General features: G+C 38.2%; 1 protein-coding gene across 1 annotated transcript in view; it reads left to right on the forward strand.

Moving 5' to 3' along the window:
- Positions 1–14,062, forward strand: part of SLC12A5 (solute carrier family 12 member 5) — a 1,753,644-nt gene that overhangs the window by 542,454 nt on the left and 1,197,128 nt on the right. The window lies entirely within an intron of this gene.

Here is a 14,062-nt window from a genome sequence, read left to right on the forward strand (position 1 = left end):
GTAGAAAATCCAGCCTGGTATCCAGATGGAGGATACAAGCTGCTGTGCCTAATTATAAAAGCCTCCATGAGTTGTCATCATATTTCAGTTTTTAATTAGTTTCTATAAAATACATTTTTTTATGTACATAAAGCACATGCACATGTACTCAAGGCTCAGATAAATGTGGATAATGTCAGCAAGCTAAGCTTCAGATGAAATCTAAAGGGTGCTCAAATAAGGTAGCCATGTCAAACTCCATGAGGCACAGAAAATAAATAGAAGAGGGTGGTAGTTACTGGTGCTGTAAATGCCCCTGTTTCTATAGATTGCATGCAGGAAAATGTACTGCTGCAAGTGGAAGGAAGGCTCATCAGACAGGGAGCCATGTGACAGCATCATAGCTATTTACATACACCTGTCCATGAAAAGCCAGTTCTGTATAATCCCCAGCCATAGCAAATCACAGAACATGTCCAGCACTGCAGACTCACTCAAAAAAGGTTTGACCAGTCTTTTCCTTCTTGTTTTAGCTGTCATCAATGTGACATAGGTTCACAGGTTCATAGGTAGGTACTTAGGCTATTGGCCCTAGGGCCTATATAAGCCTAGCCAAAAAAAGGTACCCTGGCTTTCACCACCCAAGAAAATTATTTTCCTGTACCCCTGTCGACTAGAGCCACAGAGGTGATCCCCAGGGTGAATTTCCTATTTCCCATCCAATCATCAAAATTTTTCTTGAAGAGTACTAATGAGAAGCTTTGTTTGATATAGATAGGTAGTTTGTTCCAGAGTATGGGAAGTCTCTGGGACAGGAATCTATCCCTCCAGCATGTTCTGTTTATTGTGGTGACAAGGTTTAAGTCCCTAGAGCATGTAGCTTGGAGGGATTGGGATTTCTTTAAGTGGAACATGTCCAACAGCTCTGGGTTTGACATACCTTTGTATATGTGACAGAGTAAAGCTGGAGTTTTTTGAGATGGTCTGTGTAGGGCATCTGTTTGAGGCCAGTAATCCTCTTTGTGAGGTATTTCTGTGGCCTTTCCAGTTGTTATATATGTCTTGTGAGGTACATACCAAAAGGGGCGCTGTACTCTATAATGGGTCTAATAAGTGATGAGTAGAGAGGAACAATGACCTCTTTTTTTCCAGATGAGAAACCTTTTGTGATGAGGTGTGCCACACAAAGATTTTCTGACTACTGTGGCGATGTGATTATCAAAGGAGAGACTACTGTCCACCTGTGTCCCAAGGTCTCTTACCACACTTTTGGTGTTAAGTAGACTACCACTTATGTGGTAGTTCATGGGTACAGAGTTTTTACCAAAAGGGATGACAATGCACTTGCCTTGTTATGTATAAAATATAACTATAGTTTTTTAAAAAAAATTTTTTAAAAATTTTAAAATGCTAGCATACTATTGTTATAGGACTTAAGAAAAGCCTAGGTCTAGCTAGTTGCTGCTGTCTAATATATTCAATTTAAATAACATAACGAAGAATTTTTACACTGTGTGTTTAAATACTTAAAAATTTCTAATACTATTTTTATTGAATAATTGATGTTAATTAATTGCCTAGCTTTATTTAAATGATTGAGAAGTGTTTGCTTAATGTTTTCTAGTCTGAGGAAGGTGGGGAAAACTTCCCTACCAAAAGCGCTAACTACTAAATAAATAATCCATGCTCTGCCTTTTGATTCAAAGCTACTGCAGTTTCCACTGTTTCGTTTTTGCTTTTGGTTGTCGTGAATTTTCTCTTTTTACTTTTTTTGGTATTGAGCTTGAGGCTATGGCTTTGACACCAGGCATCTGTGTTAGTGAGACCCTTATGTAGGGTGTCCACATCATTAGGAGTTTCGATTATGGCTCCTAGTTTGCAGTCATCTGTGAACTTCATTAGCCAAAGACCTTTTGTGTTAACCTGTACTTCAGAGAAGTAGATACCAAACAGGAGAGGACCCAGGACTGAACCATGTGATACTCACTTGTCACTGGACTGGAGTCGGATTTGGAGTCTGCTACTTTCACAGTGTGGGTTTTGTCAGTGAGCCAGTTGGCAACCTATCTTGTGACATAGGGATTTATACCTAGTTTAGTGAGTTTATCTATAATTCCAGAGTGGGGGATGGTATCGAAAGCCTTGGCGAGATCTAGATAGGCTGTGTGAACCACCTTACCCTCGTCTATGGCTTTGGTGATCGCTTCAAAGACGTCTATCAGGTTTAGGAGACATGATCTGCCTTTTACGAACCCGAACTGGGTGGGGTCCAGAGTTTGGAAATTTTCCAGTGTCATTGTTTATAAGTTCCATAGCCTTGCAGACCAGGCTTGTAAGGCTAATGGGGCAGTAGTTCCCAGGGTACATGGTGGCTCCCCCTTTGTGGACTGGGATAACCATCGCTGTGCTCCATTCAGTGGGCAAAAAGCCTGAGGTGAGGCTATGATTGAACATGGTACTTAGGTGAGGTGCCAGTTCATTCTGTAGTGCATGTAGAACACAGCCTGGGATATTGTCAGGTCCCATGGATGCTGTGTTCTTGGCTTTGGAGAGTGGTTTTTACCTATGCAGCTGTGATTACAGGAACTTTGCATTCTTCCAGTATAGAGATGAGCCCTTTAGGGGGTGAGAGGGGGGTAAAGTTAACACTGAACCTATCTGCCAGGATGTTGGCAATATCAGTTGGTTCTGTATATTTAGTGCCATTGTGCTGTAACTCAGAGCAGATCTGAGTGTTGCCATTGAGATTCTTGACATAGCTATAGAATGCTTTGTGGCTGTTTTTAGAATCAGTGGTGATTTTATTTTCGTAACTAGCTTTGGTGGATTTTATGAGGGATCTCAGCTTCTTACTGAGGCTGACCAGGGAGTTCCTCCAATCATGGGATTTTACTCTTTTGCAACAGTTTCTTTCTTATGTTGTAGAGTTTGTTTATGGCAGGGGACCACCAGATTGGCTTCCTTTTTTTGGAGGATAGCATCTTGGTTCTGTTAGGGATTGCACAATCCATGCACTCATGTAAGTGCTTATAAAGTGCATTTGTGTAGGATTCAGCAGTCGTACCTCCAGTGATGGCTGGTGACTTCAAATCAAAGGGGGACTGCAGGAGACAGCTGAATGGGTGGGGCCAAAAGGGAGGGGTGTGACCAACTACAAATGGGTGGAGCTAGGAACAAGAAACTGAGAATTTAATTAAATACACTGCCCTCTGTGCCAAACCATTATGAGAGTGTAGAAGAAGAAAAAAAATATTTCAATGCATTGGCTACATGACAGCTTACTTAATAGATGGAAACAAAAATGTGAGGCATGAAAAAATAAATTACTTTTCAAATACATTACTGGAATGCCAGTCAAAATCAAGTATAAAAAAAAACAAGCAGCACTCAACTCAAACCACTTCTCCTTGCACTGCAGTTCTAATTATAATTTATATTCAGTTTTATAAAAGTACAAAGTAACATGCTGAAGGTAGCAATACCCCCACTTGTAAAAATTATTCTTACCCAAAAATGACCTGCTGTCTGACAACAACTATCTGCTTGTTTCATAGGGAAAACATGATCAAAGTAAAAAATGAACAGCAAACAAGAAACAAGCTCAAGATAAATTGCTTAAAGGATAACTGCATAGATTATGGACCACACATGATAGCTTGGCATTCTGTTTAGTTTACGGGTAAAGCCTGCAAAGATGACTGCAAATCTCCAACAAATGTAATGAGCTTCTGAAAATACTGTAATCTTGTCCTTTATTACAAATACCGTCATATGCATTTCAGTACCTAAGGCTTGTACGTTATCTAGTTATGTAAATATTCTCTGCATGGCAACAACAAAAAGGCTTTCATTGTCGGTAATTCTTTAACAGTATGCTTATTAAAGCTTACTTGTATCTTACAATCTCAGAAGCTTACCTGATGGTCATTAAAGCATTGTTACTTAACACGGAGCAACAGGCACTGCAACAACATGCATTTTCTAAATAATAAGAAGCATAAATCAACAGTATAAAAATATGACAGAAAACAAGAACATTTTGCAAAATCAAGGACAGATGAAAAAGCCACTGTAGTACTTGTGTGTACCTTGGATGGGGGGATACTCTGCGCACACATAACTGCTCCTTGCCTTGCTTAGACACATCCAGAGTCACTACATGTGTGAGTGTTATGTCACAATTTGAAATGGCTTTGGCTGACGGTCATGGCTATGACACATTTGTCATACCTCTCAACCTCAGAGCAAGAAATCTAGACAAAACCATAAATAGAAGTAGGACAAAGGCCCAAAAATAAGGACAATTTTTAAATATTGCTCTTATAAATTTAGAAAGATAATAGAATAGTAGGTCTTGCATTAGTATGAATTTTTTGAAGGGTATGAAATCTGAAACTCAAATGTCTGTCATTATTTTCTAACTTCAATCTTTAATGATTTGCCACTAATTTGCCAGAAACCACAATTTTACGAAAAACGGACCAAAAATGTGATGCGAAAATCTGTATACACACACAAAATAGACATAGATAAATGAATATATGCCTTTCTAAAGAATCAGTCATAGACAATAAACTAAACATTAACAGTTTCAGAATGCCTCTGCAACAAGATGAGGGAAGTGGAGAAGTCAGGCTCCCACAGGAGATGGTTGAAGAAAACTAGGAAACCCTGAATCAGTGTATTTTTGTTTAACAGAAGAATGTTTTTCAGTGTTATACCTTTTGTTATCTGTTTCTGAGTGCCATCTTTCAAATTCATAGATTAAGATTGATGCCTAGAGAGAGAGAGAGAAAAAAAACTCTGTGATCTATATAGGGTCTGTGTTTTATATAACTGACAGGAGAAAGGGGCAAAAATTAATGTGAATTAAGTTTTTGTAACTGCTGTATATTTTTTGTCTTGTGCATGAATGTTTTATCTAAAAATTACAAGGATTACAAACAAGTGTCGTGTGTGTGTGTGTGCGCGTGTGTGTGTGTGTATAAATATAAATGTGTGTGTGTGTGTGTGTGTGTATGTGTGTGTGTGTATATATATATATATATATATATATATATATATATAATGTGTCTGTGTGTGTGTGTGTGTGTGTGTGTGTGTGTGTGTGTGTGTGTGTGTGTGTGTGTATACATATATATATATATATATATATATATATATATATATATATATATATATATATATATATATATATATGTATATATATATAAAATGTGTGTATGTATGTGTGTATATATATATATATATATATATATATATATATATATATATATATATGGGTCTACTTGAAAAAAACAAAATCCCACTTACCAGAATCTGAAATAACTGAGACAACAACATTGAAGACGCAAAACACAGAGGTGTCATATGAATGAATTGTTTTACAGGGAAAATTAACAGTTGACCAACATTGGGAACTTTACCCTTTCCTCAGTGTAGTGCCATCCCAGAGTTGGTATATTTAGTTGGTGGGGTTATGGGGTGTGGGGGGGACATAACCCTCCACCTGGGTGGGCTTAATATAATGCGTTCTGGTATTTTTTTGTTGTCGGCTGAGTGTTCATTTATCTGTAACCACATTTGTTCATATGACTTCTTGGCGTTTTGCAACTTAGGTGTTGTTTCGGTTATTTCAGATTCGGGTAATATGGGATTTTTGTGTTTTCAAGTAGACCTATATATATATATATATATATATATATATATATATATATATATATCTATATATATATATATATATATATATATATATATATATATATGTTAAACTTCTGACCTTTGTAGATCTTTGTATCTTTGTGTGTTTACTATTTCAATACTAAGTAGTGCATTGTATTACAGGGTAAACATGCACATTCTCAAAGTGATGGTCACCAATATTAGCTCAACAACATACAGTCGGTCAAAGTAGTCTTTTTAACAAAATTTTTTTGTCATCTAGAAGAAAGGAATAGTTTTTTTTTTTAAGTTTTCAAAGTAATGGATAGCATAATTATGTGCGCGCGTGTGTGTGTGTGTGTGTGTGTGTGTGTGTGTGTGTGTGTGTGTGTGTGTGTGTGTGTGTGTGTGTGTGTGTGTTGGGCAGGTGGGGAGGTGGGATTTTTTCACCACAGAAAACTATGTTTTTAATTTGTAAAAGTATCCTTGTTTATAGAGAACTACTAAAAAAGGCAGTCCAACTTTATGTATCAAATGATACAAGCTTTCACATATAGAAGAACACCTTTTCCAGTATTAAAATCCTAAGTAATCATACTGATATAAAATTTAAAAGCTGCTGACTTAGTTCATTTTAAAATAGGTTTAAAAGCAATACTGTAGAAAGGAAGTTTCATTTAACAGTCTTATTCAATTATATTCAGTATATTTTATTGTACTAGTCAAGTTTTCACTCCTCGAGGTCCTATATACTAAGACAAGGACAACAATGGTAAATTTATGCTCTTCCCTTTTGTCCCTGGTATATCTGACTAGAGCATTCCTAGCACATAACTTACCTGTGGTGTAGCAGGTCTTGGGTTCTATTCCCATACCAGGTAGATTGCTGATACTGCAGTGCAGCATTAAAGGGGTGCTTCACACCTTAGTGCGTAATTTTTTGAATGAGTAGTTAAGTTGTGGTCCCAAATGATTGAGTGGTGGTAGTTCAGGTCGAGGTAAAAGATCCCACATCACCTATCGACTAGAGTAAGGGAAGTTCCCTGATGACACGGCCAAATTTCCCCCAGCAATATAAATATAAGCTCTGGTCTGTACTGAAAAGAAGCCACTGGCCTATTGGGTCTATCCTATTCAACAAAAAGATTAATAAAATAGAACAAATTCTTAATATCAGAAGCATATTATGTTATGCTAGTCCTTCCTTTATCTTCTGGTTTATTTTTCCTATATGAAAGGAGGACAATTATTATAAATAACAAGGTGAACTAAATTCTCACTGCTACAATCCACATAAAATATTTACCATTCAATTTTAAAGATGCAAGTGCCTATGAGTACCACTTCAGCAAAATGATCCACAGCTTTATCTACTTGTTAACATCTAGCAGTTGTAGAAATGTTACACCTCTAGCAGCCTACCTGCAGGCTTACATTTCTGAGCATTTTTAAAATCAAGTTTAAAAACAAAAAGCCAACAAATATGAATATATTATGAAGAGTAAACGCAATTTAAAACAGTATTAATGCCAGTCTGTTTGCCAGTGATTAAAGTCAATACTTTCAAAGTCTTTATCAGTACAGTAATGTTGTTATGCAAACACTGAAATCCTGTTTTCTCTAGATTATCACAGACAACTGTTCATATCTCTTAAACCATATAACAGAGACTCATAGAATTATTAATGATTTCTTCAACCAAATGTTTGGTTAAATGCAATTCCAAACAATTGCTATCTGTGGGCTTATTTTCAGAGATATTTCTAAAATGATGAGACATATGAAGATTGACAATAATTAATAATCACTGGTCAGTATCTCTCAAGTTGTACAAATTACAACAAAAGTGTCTGATGCTTTTCCTTCATTATCATGTAATGCTTCAGCTGATACCATATAGTACATTGTATGTCCCTTGCTTATGGTCATATTAATGCAAATATTGCTTATTTTCATAGTCTGATGCAAGCAGCTAACAGGATCTCCACTGAAGTGCATTGCACTTTGACTGTGGCAGTCTGTTTTTCTGTCTCACACTGTGTCCCTCAGTAACATGTATCTTACTCAGTTATAAAAATATATTAATGTAAATGTGAAAATAGATTACCCATTATTTGGTACAAATTAAACTTTCCACTGCCATGCAGCTAAACAATCTCTATATATACTTGTTATTCTCAGCCTACCCTTTCACATGTTGCATGTTAAACCATATTGTGAACTTGGGTTGGAAACTTGCTATGATGCATGCCTCTGTATCTGAGATTGAAATTTTTGTATACATTTACAGTCAGTGCAGATAATTTTTATATATATATTTATAGTGCAAAACAGACACCTACCTCAGTTTAATCCGGTCTCTGTCACAAAGAAAGTTAAGTCTCTCTCTCTCTTGTCACTCGGTGACTGCTAACTTGCTAAGCAACCACCAGAAGCAAGGCAAGGCAACACCAATACTGCAGGCAAGTCGAAAAAAAAACAAAGTTGTTTTTTTTTTTTTTTTTTTTAACTAGTTCAGTTTTACTGGTCTGAGCTCCATAACACACGTAATTAAACTACTCCTGTACTGTGCTACAGCCTACAGGCTATTAATACTGATCTGATTGTTTCTCGCTCTCTTTTTTGAGAAGACAGCAAGAAACAATCAGTAATCATCAAGCCGTCCACGTCATGTATGTGACTGCGGATGTGGCAGTCCGATCCTCAACCACATAGACTTCTGAGCATCACACTGATGCCTTCACATTAATCCAAACTGTTTTGCCCGCAGTCCGGCACATTTAAATAAACACTTAAAAAAAATGGAACTCGACAAGCATGCGCAGTTTAAGTTCTGAGATTTTGTGAGTCGGTTACACAGTTGCCAGAGCCGTGGAGCACAAATGCAAACAAAATATTTAAAATGTTAGTGATATTATAAAATAAATGTTCAAACTCTTTTTTTGCTGGGAGGGCTGCAGTCCTGCAGTCGGATGGCATGATCTGCCACTGCATACCTCTATTGTCCTTCTGAATGGGTGTCATGAAGTTTGCCAATTCTGTCTTAAGAAGCTTGAAGTTGGCTTTGGAGAATTTTTTTACAGTGGTTTCCCTAATGGGGGGTGGGAGCAAGATGTGGATGTCTAGGGTGATTAGCTTGTGATCAGGTCTGGCCAACAAGGAATTGACCTCTGGTATGGAACACTGGTTGCCCATGTTGGTAATGACCAGGTCTAGGATATTGCTGCCCCTGGTGGGGGTGTGGATAAATTGATCCAAGGCATTGGTATTTATGAATTCCAGAAAGCACTGAGCAAAAGAGTTGGTATGTGAGTAGTTTTCCCAGTTAATGGTGGGGTAGTTGAAATCGCCCATTATTAGGGTGTTAGATTGTACCCTAATATTTTCCAGTGTATCAAGAAATGAGGAGTGGGAATTCTGGGGCATGGTGGGGGATCTGTAGCAAGCTACAGTTTGGATTGCAGTTTGCCCAGAGTTAGTTGCACTTGGATAATCTCAGATGCATTATGCTGAGCAACTAGCCTGGAGGTGTGGATATCCTTAATGAATATGGACACACCTCTGCCTTTAGTTTTTTGGTCCAGGTTAGGTGGCTGAAAGGTGTTGTATGAATTATAGCCTGGTAATGGAGGGGAGCTCCCTGGAGCCTTGAACCAGGTCTCTGTCACTGCACATATGTTGATGTTCTCCATTTTAAGGAGTGCCTCGAGTGAGTGCATTTTGAGGTTTAGACTTCTAGCACTGAGTAGCATTACAGTCAGATTTTGCTTGCTTGTACCTGTTATGGTTGGGAATTTGTCATTTGCACCTTGCCTGAAAAAGGCACTATAGGGAGGCAACAGCCTTAGCCAGTATCTGGAATCCCAAGGGTGACAGGTACAGGCCATCTCTGGCAAGGCATCATGGTCTGTCAGTTATGTCATCCCAGGCAGACAGATACTGGATCCCCTTAGAATGACACCAGAAGCTTAGCCAATTGTTGAAGTCAATCATTTTATCCTTGTACTGTGGTATCATTATGGGTGATGGCAGGATGCTACTCAGGGCTAGGGTCATACTTGCCTGGGTTGCAAGATCAGACAGCTCCTCCATGTCTCTTTTCATGTAGTCCAGGGAGATACATCTCAGGTCATTCACATCAACATGGACAATGACAGAGTCATATTTGTACTTGTTGTGGAGTGACCTGAGTGCACGCATTATGTGGCAGATCCTGGCACCTGACAGGCAGTTGACAGTAACTTTCTCCTTGTTTAGCCTTGTGAGTGGAACATCAGTGTGCCTGACTATAGAGTCACTTATGACTAGAGTGTTGGGGGTGTTGTTATGCCTTATGGGCAGTGGTTGAGTGGCACACTGACTTTGTGGGCTATGTGTCATTTGGGTTATGTTGGGGGTGGAGGTTGCTTGCATTTCTGCTTTGGAGGTCCCTGTTGTTTGGGCAGATTTTTATTGAGAGCCTTCGCGAATGTAGGTGTGTTTTGTGTTTTTATGTGTGTGTTTTGGTGGTGTAGGTTTTGAGGGACTATGTGATGAGTGTGGTATGGTATAAGTGTTTACCTTCTCCTCTTGACTGTCTAGTCCAGTCTTGGGTGAAGAGAGCTTTGCTTCCAGTTTGGCTACATAAGTGCATCTCTCACAGGTTGTAGTGTTGGGTGGTAGGAGGAGAGGGTTGTCTGTGTACATGAGGCAATTGCTGCATTGCCCCAAGATGCCCAGATTCATCAAATATACAGGAGAAAACACCGGGAGCTGACCCTGAGACATGCCTGGATAGGTGCTTATTTATTAAGTAGTAAAAACTGTTTTCCTCTAGACAAGTGAGAAAAGTTGAGTGCTGTCGTAATTTGTAGCTCATTTAGTGCTTACGAGTTCTGAACAAGTGCTGAGCTCAAAAAGTAGAGATTTGAGTGCTAAAATTAAAAAACTGTCTAGTTCTAAGGGAGAAGCAGACTTTATGGTGCCAGGAATAGTTTAACCCTAGCTAAGCGGCGATGCATAAAGTGTTGTTTTTTTCAGATAGATTACCTAGTGCTTACCACTCCCACTGATAAGCTAGAAGGCTTCCCTCCAACACAGAAAGACTTGGGGGCTCAGAAGCTTACAAACAGTCCTGGATACAGCAAATCTGTATCTGGACTAGACTACTTACAGGAAATGCAGGAAACAAGCTTAGAAATTCATTTTTGTAAAGAGGAAAGGTAGAAAGGAGGAACAGAAGATAATTCAAGGTTAAGAAACTAAGTGGGTTGGCCTTCTCAAATGTTCTCCCTGTATTAGGTAGAATGAGGTAATGACACTAGACTGTGAGGAGTGTCCCAGATCACATTTACAGTAGGGACGGGCAACTGCAAATCCACCAAGTATAAGAACAGGATACCAATAGGGAGGAAGGGTGGGAAACAAAAATCAGAACAAAAAAACCCAAACAGATGCTTAACAAATGTAGAAAATTTCCAGTGAATACCTCACACACAGTGAAACTAGCTAAAAAAGTATGCAGCAGACAATAAAATTGCTATAAATAACTTGTAAAAATGAGTTAAAAACAGGATGCTTAATGTTATATATCACAGATCAGAGTTTGCTCAGTGCCCTTCCTCTGATTAGCTCAGTGTGAAATGGCAGAAACACTCACAAGTTAACTTCTTAAGTAACAGAAAGTTGAAACCTGAAACAACTTTTAAAAAAGCTCGAAAGAACCAATGAGGTGCTTACTCCAAGCCGTAGTCCAGGTAACCCCAATCAGCCAATGACCATAAACACTTCTGTCTCACTGAAATGCAAGAATGGCTTTGGCTAAACTAAGATGGCCTGGAACATGTGCTCAGACACACATATTCTACAAACAACTAGGCCCAAAACACAAGCCTGAATATTGAAAATGCTACAACTACCCACACTACTTAGGCAGAAAAAAATCTGCAGAAATGTTTATCACAGCAGAAAAGCAGCAGTGAGCCTTTAAATGAAAGTTTTAAACAGTTAAAGGAGCAAGGAGACTCTAGAGAATGCTTTTAACTGCAAACAAATAAGTTACATGATACACTCCTTGGCAAGAAATCAGAACAAACAAACCCAAGCATATGCTTTACAAATGTAGAAAATGTCCAGTTAATACCTCACACACAATGAAACTAGCTAGAAAAGTATGCAACAGACAATAAAAGTGCTATAAATAACTCATACAAATAAGCAAAAAAAACAGGATACTTAATGTTATATATCACATATCAGAGTTTGCTCAGTGCCCTACCTCCAATTAGCTCAGTGTGAAATGGCAGAAACACTCACAAGTTAACTTCTTAAGTAACAGAAAGTTGAAACCTGGAACAACTTTAAAAAAAGCTCAAAAGAACCATTGAGGTACATACTCCAAGCCATAGTCCAGGTAACCCCAATCAGCCAATGACCATAAACACTTCCCTCTCACTGAAATGCAAAAATGGCTTTGGCTAAACTAAGATGGCCTGGAAAATGTGCTCAGGCACGCAGCTTCTACAAACAAACATATAGGCCCAAAACACAAGCCTGAATATAGAAAATGCTACAACTACCCACACTACTTAGGTAGAAAAAACTGCAGAAATGTTATCACAGCAGAAAAGCAGCAGTGAGCTTTTAAACGAAAGTTTTAAACAGATAAAGAAGCAAGGAGACTCTAGAGAATGCTTTTAACTACAAACAAATACGTTATATGATACATCCATGGCAGGAAATCAGAACAAACAAACCCAAACAGATGCTTAACAAATGTAGAAAATTTCCAGTTGATATCTCACACACAGTGAAACTAGCTAGAAAAGTATGCAGCAGACAATAAAAGTGATATAAATCTTGTTTTTTTTGCTTTTCCCGGTTAGGGGTCGCCACAGCAGAACTCCGGTCTGCTAATGATTGGCAGTAGATTTTTACGGTGTTGATTTGCCAGCCCGACGCCCAACCATCAAAGAAGGCACATCCATTCATGCACGCACCTACCTGCATGTTTTTCAAATGTCAATCGACTGTGGGGAGGACATGCAGACTCCACACAGAAGGCACTCCAGCTGAGAATCAAATGGGAGAACCTCTTAATAAAGGTGCTATAAATAACTCATAAAAACAAGCAAAACACAGGATACTTAATGTTATATATTACAGATCAGAGTTTGCTCAGTGCCCTTCCTCCGATTAGCTCAATGTGAAATGGCAGAAACACTCACAAGTTAACTTCTTAAGTAACAGAAAGGTGAAACATAAAACAACTTTAAAAAAAGCTCAAAAGAACCAATGAAGTGCTTACTCCAAGCCATAGTCCAGGTAACTCCAATCAGCCAATAACCATAAACACTTCCCTCTCACTGAAATGCAAGAATGGCTTTGGCTAAACTAAGATGGCCTGGAACATATGCTCAGACACACAGCCTCTACAAATAACTATGACCAAAACACAAGCCTGAATATGGGCAATGCTACAACTACCCATACTGCTTAGGTAGAAAAAAATGCAAAAATGTTTATCACAGCAGAAAAGCAGTAGTGAGCCTTTAAATGATAGTTTTAAACATATAAAGGAGCAGGGAGACTCTAGAAAATGCTTTTAACTGAAAGCAAATAAGTTATATGATACACTCCTTGGCAGGAAATCAGAACAAACAAACCCAAACAGATGCTTAACAAATGTAGAAAATTTCCAATTATCACTCATGTTTCTACTTCAGCCTAATTATCATGTAGTTTCACATAAAACAGTTACTATTTTGTCATACTTGACCAATCTAACACACAAAATGCACCATTTAGTGAACTGATTAATCAAAGGACAGCCTGGTAAAAAACATGACTGATCATAGTGTTTCTCAGATGTACTAATCCCTTACCAATGCCTAACCACTCCTTTGCCTCTGAACCCATAGTCAGATACTTTAATATCTGGTGCTGATTACTTATGAACATTTATAACAAAGCAATTCAGTTAATTCAAAGTATAGTAAATAAACCTTATGTACCCTTCAATGTGTTACCTTACCTTCAATTTCATGTTAATACTAACAATGTAAACCTTTTCGAAAAACAATATACATATATCTATTTATACATATACACACACATACATATGTATTGACCAGGAAAATCTGACTAGGACAGAGCCTATTTTCAGCAGAGACCCAGGGAGAAGCACTCCAGATGCATGTCTTTAGAATGTGGGAGGAAACCAGAGTACCCAGAGGAAACCCACGCAAACGTAGGGAGAACATGCAAACTCTGCATCAAAGGTACCCCAGCTGAGAATTGAACTGGAGAACCTTTTGCTATGAAGCAACAATGTTAACAACTGCACCACTGCATGGATATGTCTACATGCATATGTCTTTTTCTTTGTTGACTGGAAAAGTTCAACTAAGCAGACCCCCATTTTCAGCATAGGCTATTCTGCCTA

The sequence above is a fragment of the Protopterus annectens genome, chromosome 12.part0, assembly GCF_019279795.1.
Source record: "Protopterus annectens isolate FY-2018-M chromosome 12.part0, PAN1.0, whole genome shotgun sequence".
NCBI lineage: Eukaryota > Metazoa > Chordata > Ceratodontiformes > Protopteridae > Protopterus > Protopterus annectens.